At 40.1% G+C, this 12,799-nt stretch overlaps 1 protein-coding gene across 1 annotated transcript in view; it reads left to right on the top strand.

Moving 5' to 3' along the window:
- LOC150091172 (ribosome biogenesis protein WDR12 homolog) overlaps positions 1-12,799 on the top strand; it is a 257,271-nt gene that overhangs the window by 154,264 nt on the left and 90,208 nt on the right. The gene's annotated exons all lie outside the window — the stretch shown is intronic.

The following is a 12,799-nucleotide window of genomic DNA, read 5'->3' as shown; positions in this document are numbered from 1 at the left end:
AAGCTTATAAAGCATGCCCCCCATAAAAACCTTACATCACCTGTCTATGCTCTCCAATAATTTGTCTAGTTCTTCCTTGAATTTATTCAAAATAACCACCTCCACAACAACAGATGAAGTTTGCTTTGACAATCAGCCACTTGATGGCTGAAGGCAAACCTACACACATCTATCCTACAACCATCCAGACATTCTCTAGACTCTGAAGAACTGAAGCTTTTCCTATTTAGAGAACCCTTTGGATCCTCTTGCCAAACTCGTTGCTCTACTGTGCTCACATTCCACCTTATTTAAGAGTTTTCTAAAATGAGGCTTGCAAACCTGTATGCAGTACTCAAGATATAGCCTCACCATTGGGATAATCACCCCCTTATCCCTCCTGGCAGTCTGACTGTACTGTTCAAAAACTTCTTATGGGAAATGAGTCCACTTTATCTGTGGTGGGACAGGGATTTAAACTCTGTGTGTGTGTGTTGTCCTATTCAGGCTATTGTGATGAATGGGTGTGTGAATATGGGGAATGCATGAATGAATGTACCTGTAAATGTTAAATGTTGCACCTTGAATGTATTTATATATTTATAAAAAAATGATGTGTGTATGACTGTCTGCACTGCTGTATGCATGTGTATGTATGTTAGTATGAAAATGTGTGAATTTATGCCATTATACGTCCTGTGCTGAATGGGAAATGAGTCCACTTAACCTGTTGGGGGGGATGTAAACTGTGTGTGTGTGTGTGTGTGCGTGCGTGCGCGCACTGTCTTGTTCAGGGTACTGTGATGAATGGGTAAGTGTGCAAATATGGGAAATGCATGAGACTGTCCTGTAAGTGTTAAATGTTGTACCCTGAATATTTTTATATATATATAAATAAAAAAATGCTTCCTGTAGGTTAAGTTTAAACATGTGTGGAAGTTAGGTCACTTGTGTAAACCATGCAGTGATTGAGACACATATGCTTGTGACACATATATAAAGAGAAAAAGAAAAACAATTTACTCTGATAGTTGTTCCTATTTAGTTGCACCTATCTGTCTGTGAACGACAATAAATGCAGGAAAAATGAATGTGAGAGAATGTAGTCCTATGTGCTGAAAATTCATCTGTCCCCTAGATATATGTCTAAAAAAAGTGAGCTGGTGTATGTGAGGTGCATAAGTGGACTGATTACGTGTGTGTGTGTGTGTGTGTGTGTGTGTGTGGTGTGTGTGTGTGTGTGTGTGTGTTGTTCTGACAGGCTCACCCAATTAGACTGCATTGGGTGTAACCTATCAGGAAATCCATCCCCCACCTTGCTGTCATTATGCCTCCTTGTTCATATGCATGGCATGGGATCTGCTTATACTAGCTTCAGCTGGCCTGGCCAGTGTGAGATTTAACAGAGAAGCGCTGTGCACCCACAGTGCAATCTCCGCATCCCATATAGGGGCATTCTAATACTATGCCTTTATTCCTCCTTAATGCCATTATCCTTTCCCTACCCAAACTTTTCACTTAGTGGACTCTACCACGCTGAACCTTTTCTCTGCTCTTAACAGTTCCCTCCCCCATCCCTAACTTATAATTTCCAGGTATAAAGTAGTCTTCCTCTCATCTACCTTTCTTATCTTCACCCAATTCCTCCTTTCCCAACACTCAACTATCATCCCTATGCTCCCTTTCCAATAAAAACTTGCAGGGATCTCTCTTTCTTAGGTCTCTCCCTGACAAGCTCAGGAGATCATGTTTTGGATCTCCCAAAGTCTCTACCTATACCTCATGTCCTTTCTGTACACATTCTACTCCCCATATTCAAATTCTACATTCCTTATATCTGAGTTTTACAATAAATTTTGGCAGATTTCCTTCTACAATCAAAAAAAAAAAAAAAAAAAATGCATTCAGCACTTCAAAAAATTTTAATATTCTATCAGTTACTTGCTGTAAATTTAACTATCAAGCGAATATTTTGGTAACTTTTTATATGTTTCATCTTCTAAAGTGCAGAATTCTCAAATTGCAAAAAGTACAATGATCTAGAAATAAAAATAACATTGCATCATTGAGCTAGATCAACGGAAAGTGTACAATGAACATTGTTGTTCCACCACAAAACACAGATTGTTCACTGTATTTAGATCATAAAGCTAAAATTTTATCTGTGCTCAAAATTAATTGTACAAATTAGCATTAGTAGAGGCACATGATGCAAGAAAGCAAGCTTATGCAGCATCAGCCAAAAAAAAAAAAAAAAAAAAACCTCTCCCATTTCACCTCTCCGTTTGTTCCAAATACCTGTCCAGCCCAGCCTTAAACTTATTTAGGCTATCAACTTCCACAACAAAGGTGGAAGTCTGTTCCATTAACCAACTACTCGCTGGCTAAAGGCAAACTTACACACATTTATCCTACATCTGTCTTTCCTCAATTTGAATTTATGCCCTCTCAGGTGTTTATTCTGAGCAAGACGAGGAATTCCATCAGCATTGAGCATGCTCAAACCAGTCAAGGCTTTATACACCTCTATCAGATCACCTCGCAGTTGCCTAGTCTCCAGACACTGTAATTTGCAAAACTTAAGCCTTTCTTCGTAAGAGCAACCCTTTGTTCCATTCACTAATCTTGTTGCCCTTCTCTGTACTCGTTCCAACAACTCTACATCCTTCTTAAAATGAGGCCTCCAGACCTGTATACAGCGCTCAAGGAGTGGCCTGACCATTGCCTTATACAAGGGAATAATCACCTCCTTATCCCTACTAGAAACATTCCTGTATATCATTGACAAGACATCATGAGCTACTCTTGCAGACCGTCTGCACTGCTCAGAAAACTTCATATCTGCCTGCACAATTACCCCAAGGTCCTTTTCGTTCTCGACCACTGTCAGTGTAGTACCACAAAGTTGATACGTTACTCTGGGGTTACTGCTTCCCATATGTAGTACTTTACATTTGTCAATGTTAAACTTCATTTGCCACCTCTCAACCCATCTGCTCAACTTTTCTAGATCCTGTTGCAGCAGCATACTGTCATTAGTGTCCTTAACAACCTGCCAACCTTTGTATCATCTGTAAACTTGAACCTTGATATACCATCATCAATATCATTTATAAATACAGAAAACAACAATGGACCCAACACTGAATCCTGCGGTACTCCACTAATAACATTTGTCTACGATGAGCAGTGACCATTGATTACCACTTTCTGTCTTCTCCCACTCAACCATCCCTTTATCCATAGCAGCAATTTGCCTCTAATGCCACACTGCTCCAATTTGGTCAGCAGTCTTCCATGTGCAACGGTATCAAAAGCCTTTTTAAGATCCAAATATATGATATCAAAATTATTCCCTGCATCCAGTTCCTTTGTGACCACATCATAGTATCCAATCAAATTGGTCAGGCAAGACTTTCCCCTTAACAAAACCATTCTGTGTCCGAGCTATAACTGAAGTCTTGTCTAGATGATCCTGCAGTGCTTCTTTTACCAGTGCCTCCATTAATTTTCCTGGAACAGAAGTTAAACTAACAGATCTATAATTACTTGTGTCACCATTTGATCCTCCTTTGTGAATTGGGGTCACATTTGCACATCTCCAGTCCATGGGTACCTCCCCTGAGTCCAAAGAAGCTCTCATAATTATGGCTAAGGGTTTGCTTACTTCCATTGCTGCCTCATTTAATATAACTGGATAGATCCCTTCCACCCCAAGTGCCTTTTTTATGTTTATCTTCAACAATTTCTCCTCCACTTTCCCCTCAGTTATTACAAAATCATCTAGCTCACCGCGAGTGATCAGTTGAACTCTGCCATTCCCCTTCCTAAATAACTTCTCATGTGTGAATGTAGATGCAAAATACTCATTTAGTTTGTTAGCCACCTGAGCAGGATCATCAATAGTTGAACCATCAATATCCAGTGGACCAATCTGATTCATCCCTTTCCTTCTAGAGTTTACATAGCTAAAGAACTCTTTGCTGTTTTTCTTTGCATCCTTTGCCAAAGATTTGTCATAATCTGCCTAATCCCATCCCTGTAGAAGCAGTCTCTCCTATTAACAAGTACACACCAGGCTGAAAAAAATTCTACCCCTTGAGCCTTGCACAATCTTTCCATGGCCGAATTGATCGACAAGGCTCTCATCATATACTCCCCCCTATTGTGTCTGGACAGAATTGCAGACACTTTCAAATTCAACCCTAATTCGCGCCTTTTTTTCGACAGTGACCTGTACTTGTTAAGTAATTCCACTAGTCTCGTACTCTTAAGTGCCAACATGTACAACAATATCACCTTTTGTGCCCTTAAAAGGTATCTGCTCTACGGCATCAACCTTTGCCCCTGGCAGACATACCCTGGTCCTGTTCCACATATCCTTTTTACATACCATGTTCCCCGTTTCCCTGACAATAGAGTCACCAACAACTACTAGTTCATGTGGGACCAGCACATTCTGCCCTGGGGATTGCCGCTGTGTTCCATGATGATCCAGTGCATGCTCTGGCATTGATGTGGGCAGCTGAGAGCTTGATGGGCCCACTCAATTTACATCCTTCGAGGGCATCCACCCTGTCTTTCAAGCTCTCATATAGGCCCATAACAATGCTGAGTTGTCACCTCATTTCCTCACACTCCTTACATCGTGCCCTTGGCAATACCATGTCCCATACCTGATTGCTCCACAAACATCAAGCAAGCAGTGCATTAAAGGCTGTGATTCAGAGGGAAACAGCTCCCCTGAGCGACAGCACTCCCATTAGCTTGAGCCTTTTGCTTTGCTGCTCTGGTCTAAGTCATGGTTTCTGTTCAATTTCAATAAAATTTTTCAATTCCAGTACAAAATTATAACCCTAAACTTGTATCCCAATGCCGTTATAAAGCTATTTATATATATATATATATATATTTTTTTTTTTCAGTTTCGAGTATTATCTCCCATTTCCGATATATAACTTCCGTATCAAGTTATATTAATTAATTATGTTATGTTTCTAAAATCTATGTCGTTATGTATTTAGTTAAAAAGTACAATTTAATTTAGTTAAAAAGATTAATGAATTTTACTGATTAATTGATAATATTATATACTATACTATACTAAGCTAACGCTATCTAGTTCGGGTTATAATGTATCGTATAACAATGGCGGCAAGTTAGGAACAGTAAATCTATGGACACTTAAGTATTAACTTCCAAAATCTCGCTGTCTGGATTCAGAATAAACTGTGTGTGTGCGCAATTACACCTTTTAGTTCACAATAGGGTGCCTTGCAAGTTGCCACAACAATTACAATCAAAATCACTCACCAATAAATCACTCACTGATAGAAGAGAAGGAAGCAAAATATATATGCCCAACTGCCATCTTTATTTTTTTTTTAAATATCAACTCTTGGAGCTCATTTGTATAACTAGTTTTGCTAGCACTAGAAATGCAAATGCCTTTTATAAAGTGATATTTAGGAGATCTTGTTTAAAACTGAAAACGAATTTATGCAAAGATGATAAACAAATAGGTAAACCATTATATTTTAAATTTCAGAAAACTGGGACATTTGTGCTTTCCAAAAAATAATTTTTGGACACAAATTCTGGATAAACAAGGCATTAGCATTAGTAGAGGCATATGATGCAAGAAAGCAAGCTTATTCAGCATCAGCCAAAAAAAAAAAAAAAAACCCCACTCCCATTTCACTCCTCTGTTCGTTCGAAATACCTGTCCAGCCCAGCCTTAAACTTATTTAGGCTATCAACTTCCACAACAAAGGTGGAAGTCTGTTCCACCAACCAACTACTCGCTGGCTAAAGGCAAACTTACACACATTTATCCTACATCTGTCTTTCCTCAATTTGAATTTATGCCCTCTCAGGTGTTTATTCTGAGCAAGACGAGGAATTCCATCAGCATTGAGCGTGCTCAAACCAGTCAAGGCTTTATACACCTCTATCAGATCACCTCGCAGTTGCCTAGTCTCCAGACACTGTAGGCCTGACGTAGCCCAGTGGTCAGGAGCGAGAGTGCATAGCACGCGTTCCTTGAGTGGACCGGGGTTCAAGCCCGTGACTACTAAAATACGATAAATATTTGTATTGACGATTTATTGTAAACTCTACTGACTTGGTTGTCGTGCCGGAGTATAAACAGAAAATTTATTTATTTATTTATTTAATTTGCAAAACTTAAGCTCTTTCTTCGTAAGAGCAACCCTTTGTTCCATTCACTAATCTTGTTGCCCTTCTCTGTACTCGTTCCAACAACTCTACATCCTTCTTAAAATGAGGCCTCCAGACCTGTATACAGCGCTCAAGGAGTGGCCTGACCATTGCCTTATACAAGGGAATAATCACCTCCTTATCCCTACTAGAAACATTCCTGTATATCATTGACAAGACACCATGAGCTACTCTTGCAGCTCGTCTGCACTGCTCAGAGAACTTCATATCTGCCTGCACAATTACCCCCAGGTCCTTTTCATTCTCCACCACTGTCAGTGTAGTACCGCAGATTGATACGTTGCTCTGCGGTTACTGTTTCCCATATGTAGTACTTTACATTTGTCAATGTTAAACTTCATTTGCCACCTCTCAGCCCATCTGTTCAACCTTTCCAGATCCTGTTGCAGCAACATAGCGTCAGTAGTGTCCTTAACAACCCTGCCAACCTTTGTATCATCTGCAAACTTGGACATTAAACTTGATATCCCATCATCAATATCATTCATAAACACCGAAAACAACAACGGACCCAACACGAACCCTGAGGAACTCCACTAATAACATTAGTCCTCGTTGAGCAGTGTCCATTGATTACCACTCTCTGTCTTCTGCCACTGAACCATCCCCTTATCCATAGCAGCAATTTGCCTCCAATGCCACACTGTTCCAATTTGTGCAGCAGTCTTCCATGTGCAACAGTATCAAAAGCCTTTCTAAGATCCAAATATATAATATCAAAGTTATTCCCTGCATCCAGTTCTTTTGTGACTACATCATAGTATCCAATCAAATTGCAAACTATGCAGTCTGAGTTGCACAGTTTGCAAATCAAACTATGCAGTCTGAGAAGCCTGCACCATGAATAACCAGCTTCCGTAAAAATAGTGATGACATCAAGGCTCTCCTGAGTAAGCATGAGCCAACTTGCTTTTGTTTACAGGAGACATATTTCAGACAAGACCTGCCCTTAACAAAACCATGCTGCGTCTGAGCTATAACTGAATTCTTGTCTAGATGATCCTGCAATGCTTCTTTAACCAGTGCCTCCATTAACTTACCTGGAACAGAAGTTAAACTAACAGGTCTATAATTACTTGTGTCAGCCTTTGATCCTCCTTTGTGAATTGGGGTTACGTTTGCACATCTCCAGTCTATGGGTACCTCCCCTGAGTCCAAAGAAGCTCTCATAATTATGGCTAGGGGTTTGCTTACTTCCTTTGCTGCCTCCTTTAATATAACTGGATAGATCCCATCCACCCCAGGTGCCTTTTTTATGTTTATCCTCAACAATCTCTCCTCCACTTTCCTCTCAGTTATTACAAAATCATCCAGCTCACTGCCAATGTTTACTTTACCTACATCATTCTCCTTCCTGAATAACTCCTCATGCGTGAATGAGGCATCTGGTCAGCCTTCACGGTGCACACATATGAACAGGACTAAAAAAAAATATTTAGGCCTGTTTAAACAATGGCAAATTTACAAGTGTGGAGTGACTTCAAAACTTCTAGTATTTTAATCTCGACTGACACTGCATGCTCATGTACAAGTGCCAACAGCTAACAAAAAAGTAATATTCCTGATAGCTGTTTGTATGTTTATAGTACAATATAGAGTACACTATGTTGAAGGGAGAGACTATGGATGACATTACAGTTTCACAAGGCAGAATATGACTGACAGTAGGTGTGATGACCAAAATTAAATTTTGAATGTGTGAAACTGCATAAACCAGAAGATAACATTGCTTAAAAATTAACCTTTTTTCTTTATTTTTTTGAAAGAATAAATGCTTCAAAAAGAATGGAGAAATGGCAGCCAGGTTCTCCTATATATTAATACTGATGGGCATATGAACTATGCAGTCTGAGAAGCCTGCACCATGAATAACCAGCTTCCGTAAAAATAGTGATGACATCAAGGCTCTCCTGAGTAAGCATGAGCCAACTTGCTTTTGTTTACAGGAGACATATTTAAAGGCAAATGAGGATCCTTACTTACTTAACTGTTCAGTTATTTGCAATGACAGAGCTGGGGATGGACTTGCACGGAGTTGGTCGCCATCCTTGTGGGTGATCCCCCCCCCCTCTTTCAAGCTATGCCACTTAGCACTAACCTAGAGGCGGTAGCAGCTCGTCTTACAGTAGGGTTCCTCTTGACTGTCTGCTCCATCTATTTGCCACCTGGAACGACATCCCCAGGCAGACCTTGATCCATTATGAGATGATCTCATTAAGCAATTACTACCCCTTTTCTATTATTAGGGGATTTCAATGGACATAATACTGTGTAGGTTAGTTCTGACATAAATAGAAGTGGTCGGATTATCGAGGGATTGCTTGAAAATAATGATCTGGCCCGTCTAAATGTGGGATCTAACACCTTTTTCCACTTGGCTACCCATATGTTTACTGCCATTGAATTTTTCATCTGCTCTGCTTCCCTCCTGCCTTTGTGTACATGGGAGGTTGAAGAAAACCTTTATGGTAGCAATCACTTCCCCATGTTATCCACCATTTCTATTGGGAGACAATGCCACCAGTCGAGGATATCACGTTGGAAGATCAGTCACGCCGACTGGAATGCTTTTATACACTTGGCAATGTTCAATACCACAACAGTCGGCTGAGGGCCAATTAAATAAATGAGGCAGTAATGCACAGGCAGCAGCAGTTGCAATCCCAAGGACATCGTCCAGATTTCCACGTTTTTCCAAAGTCATGGTGGAATGGAGAATGTACAGCAGCTAGAAAGACTCAAAGCAAAGCATGGGGAATATTTTGTTATTACCCCACCACATATAATTTAATAGCCTTCAAATGTGCATGTGACAAAGCACATTACATAAGACGCCAGAGTCAGAAGGAATCTTGAATCCACTTCATATCTTCCATTAACCAGGCTTCATCACCCAAACTTGTGTGGGATAAAGTCCAGAAAATGAAGAGCAGATACACATCACACCCTTCATCGATCCTGGAGTATGATGAATGTGCAGTTGCAGACCCAACTGCAATTGCAAATACTCTAGGAGAGCTATTTGCTAAAGTGTCTGCTAAAACATATTACCCCCCTGAGTTTCTGGCCCTTAAACAAACTGCTGAAAAGCAGCATTTGAAGTTGTCATCAGATAACCGTGAAAAATACAATCGACCCTTCACAGAATGGAAAATGGTATTACCACTATCCCAGGTGAGTGCCGTCAGGCCAGACGACATCCATTATGAGATGACTAAACATCTTTCATGTGAATCCATTGATCAACTGCTCTGTTTGTACAACAGAGTGTATCTTCAAGATGAATTTCCGGACTCCTGGCATAAGGCAATTGGGCTTGCCTTTCCAAAGCCATAAAACGATCCAAAATTTCCGAATAATTACCATCTGATTGCTCTGACAAGCTGTATGTGCTAGATACTGGAAAGGATGGTGAATGCCCGTCTTATGTGGTATTTAGAAACAAATGGCATTCTTTCCAAAGTGCAATGTGGTTTCCGAAGGAATAGGTCAACACTCTACTATCTTATAGACTGGAAACACCTATCCGAGATGCTTTCCTCAAATACGGAAAGCATCTTTCCTCAGATGCTTTCCATATCAAAGAAAATTTCCTCAATTTTCTTTGATATGGAAAAAGTGTATGACAGTGGCTTGGAGATTTGGAATTTTAAAGGATATCCATGATCTGGGTCTTAGAAGACATCTACCCCTTTTTATTAAAAAAATTAATGAACCGCTCATTCCAAGTTCATGTAGGTTCTGTTCTCTCTCAATCTTTTTGTCAAGAGGAGGAAGTACCCCCCAAGGGTCAGTCCTGAGTGTTACGCTGTTTGCTATCAAAGTTAATTCTATTACTGAACAACTTCCTCCAACTGTAAACAGTGCCCTCTTCGTTGATGAATTTACCATCTTCTGTCAGTCGTGCAACATGAGGGTTATCGAAAGACAATTGCAGCATGCTGCTGATCATGTCAAATCTTGGGCAGTGGCTAATAGTTTCAGGTTCTTGCCTCAGAAGACTGTGTGCATACACTTTTGTCGCGAATGGAACCTTCATCCTGAACCAGGACTCAAGCTCAGACAAAACATCATTCCAGTAGCAGCTGAGACGAAATTCTTGGGCCTATTCGATAGGAAGTTGACATTTCCACCAACTGTGGACAAAGTGCACAAGGAGATTGAATCTCCTACGTGCTATCTCCTCCAATAACTGGGGTGCAGACCGCTGCACTTGTCTGATTTAAATTAGACTACGGGTCCCAAGTATACGCATTGGGGTGGGAACAGCGTACTATGGTGGCTAGACCCAATTCACCACTAAGTCATCCATATTACTACTGGTTGCATTTAAAACTTTCCCTGTCCAGAGTTTATACGTCAAAGCAGGTGAACCGCCACTGTCCCTACAGCAAAAGCAGTTGTCACTAAAATATACTTGTAAATTGAAATCCCTGCCAGACAACCCTATGTGGACATTTGTTTTTGAGCCACAATGGGAAACTCTTAATAATACCCGTCAGACTGTCAGCCGTCCATTTGGTATCTGTGTCCAAGAGCTGCTCAGAGAGCGCAGCATTAGGGTAGACAATGTTGCTCAGTCACCAAGGCAACTACTTCCGTCCTGGCATGCTTGCCTTCCATCAAAAATTGGGGTAAGGCCACCACCCCACCATCTGTCTACCAACAACTCTATGCTACCTAGTACCTTGACTTCTTCCTGTCTTTACTGATGGCTCAGAGTCATCTGTCAGATCTGCTGCATCTTTCCAGATCACAGTATATCTGGGATGATTTCCCATGAATGTAGCATATATAAAGCTGAGTTGTATGCTATACAATTAGCCTTGGACCACATTAAAACTCACAAGTACCAAAGATGTATGGTGTGTACTGACTCTCTAAGTATACCGCTGGCTTTATTGGTAATGAGGTATAACCCTCATCCATTCCTGACCAGGATCCAGCAGTCATTACACTCTCTTTCTGAGTGTTCTTTCAACCTTGTTTCTGCTGGATCCCAAGCCACATTGAGATCAATGGTAATAAACTGGCAGATGCCGTGGCCAGATCACCAGAACCCCAGAACACTCTGTGCCTGTTAGTCCCCTATACAGACTACAGGAGCTAATACGTGATAAATTATTCTCCCAATGGCAACAATCTTAGCATGAGCAGGTCACAAACAAGCTATATCAGATAAAGCCTGTAATCCAACACTGGTAGTCTAGTCTGCAGAGAGGAAGTTGTTTTAGCTCACCTCCACATAGGACACAGTAATCTTACACATGCATTTCTGCTGAGGGCAGATGACTCTCCTATGTACGAGAACTGTGGCACCGTTTCAACTATTTGCCGCATTGTAACCAAGTATCCACGTTTTAGACACGAACATGATTTATATTTTACCACTTTTAGTTATCTGGCTGTGCCTTATACGCTCAGCCAGATATTGTCTGACAATGACCATGTGTCTGTTGTTTTTAGATTTTTAAAATCAGTAACCCTTTATACTCTCATTTAAAAATTTATCTTTTTATTGTTACTTTTTGTCGATCTATGTCTTAAACATTTTATACATGTTTTATTATATATATCTTGAGTTAGCGACCTAATCCATTTGGTCACTGAAAGTTTCACTTTTTTGTGACCTGTTTTTGGCACATTATAGCCTTAGTTGCTAATGTTCTCTTGTCTAATATGGCTCTAATGTTCTCTTGTCTAATATGCACCCATTGTAAGAGATTTGTACCTTTATTGAAATGAGGCATCCAGACCTGTATGCAGTATTCAATCTGCAACTTTTGACTGGACAAGTCTGATGCTTAAACCAATTAAAGTAGCACCCACTGAACTCGAAAACATGTCTTTTGTGCACAAACAAAAAGTTGCAGGTGATGACTAAGAATGCAGATGTAAATGTACTGTAGTAATGATAAAACAAAGCTGAATTCATTAGACTGAAGAGGAAAGCACTCCATAAATATCAATTGGAGAGGAAAGCATTCCATAAATATCAGCTGGAGAGGATTGCCCACTCGAAGAGGGCAATCCTATCAATCTGATATCAAGTGCCACTCAAAGAAGGCAATTACAAGTGTGCCGAAGAATCCTAACCCAAGCAAGTTCACCCATGACATAAGGCTTAGGATGGATGAAAATGTACTAACAAAAACCCAACCCTTGAAAGTTATTAACAGATAACCCAACAAAGCTACAGTGGACCCAAACTACTTTCCTTTGTGGTAAAATCTGTTCTGTTTAAATACTGAATATGTCCTATTGAGCATTTTTCAGTGAAAATTGTCCACAAGCACCATATCATCAATATGGAAAATATACCTATATTCAAAAAAAAAAAAAAAAAAACCAGCCAAAAGACACCAAATTGGTTTTGGACTATGGCTATTGGATGCTTGCTTTTAAAATTTTTTGTAGAGCTAATACACCTGACAGTAGTCGAACATTTGTTTGCCCACAGCCCAGCACCAGCATACTGTAATAAAGTAGAATTCAACAATTACAATTCGCTAGATACCATATTTAGGATGCAGAAAGAACTAGTTGGTTATGCGTAACTAAATATAATTTTTCTGGACAT

This window comes from Mastigoproctus giganteus, chromosome 1, assembly GCF_048544385.1.
Source record: "Mastigoproctus giganteus isolate SK-2022 chromosome 1, ASM4854438v1, whole genome shotgun sequence".
NCBI classification, from domain to species: Eukaryota; Metazoa; Arthropoda; class Arachnida; order Uropygi; family Thelyphonidae; genus Mastigoproctus; species Mastigoproctus giganteus.
Note: the sequence above shows the minus strand (reverse complement) of the source record. Positions and strands in the feature narration are given on the sequence as shown.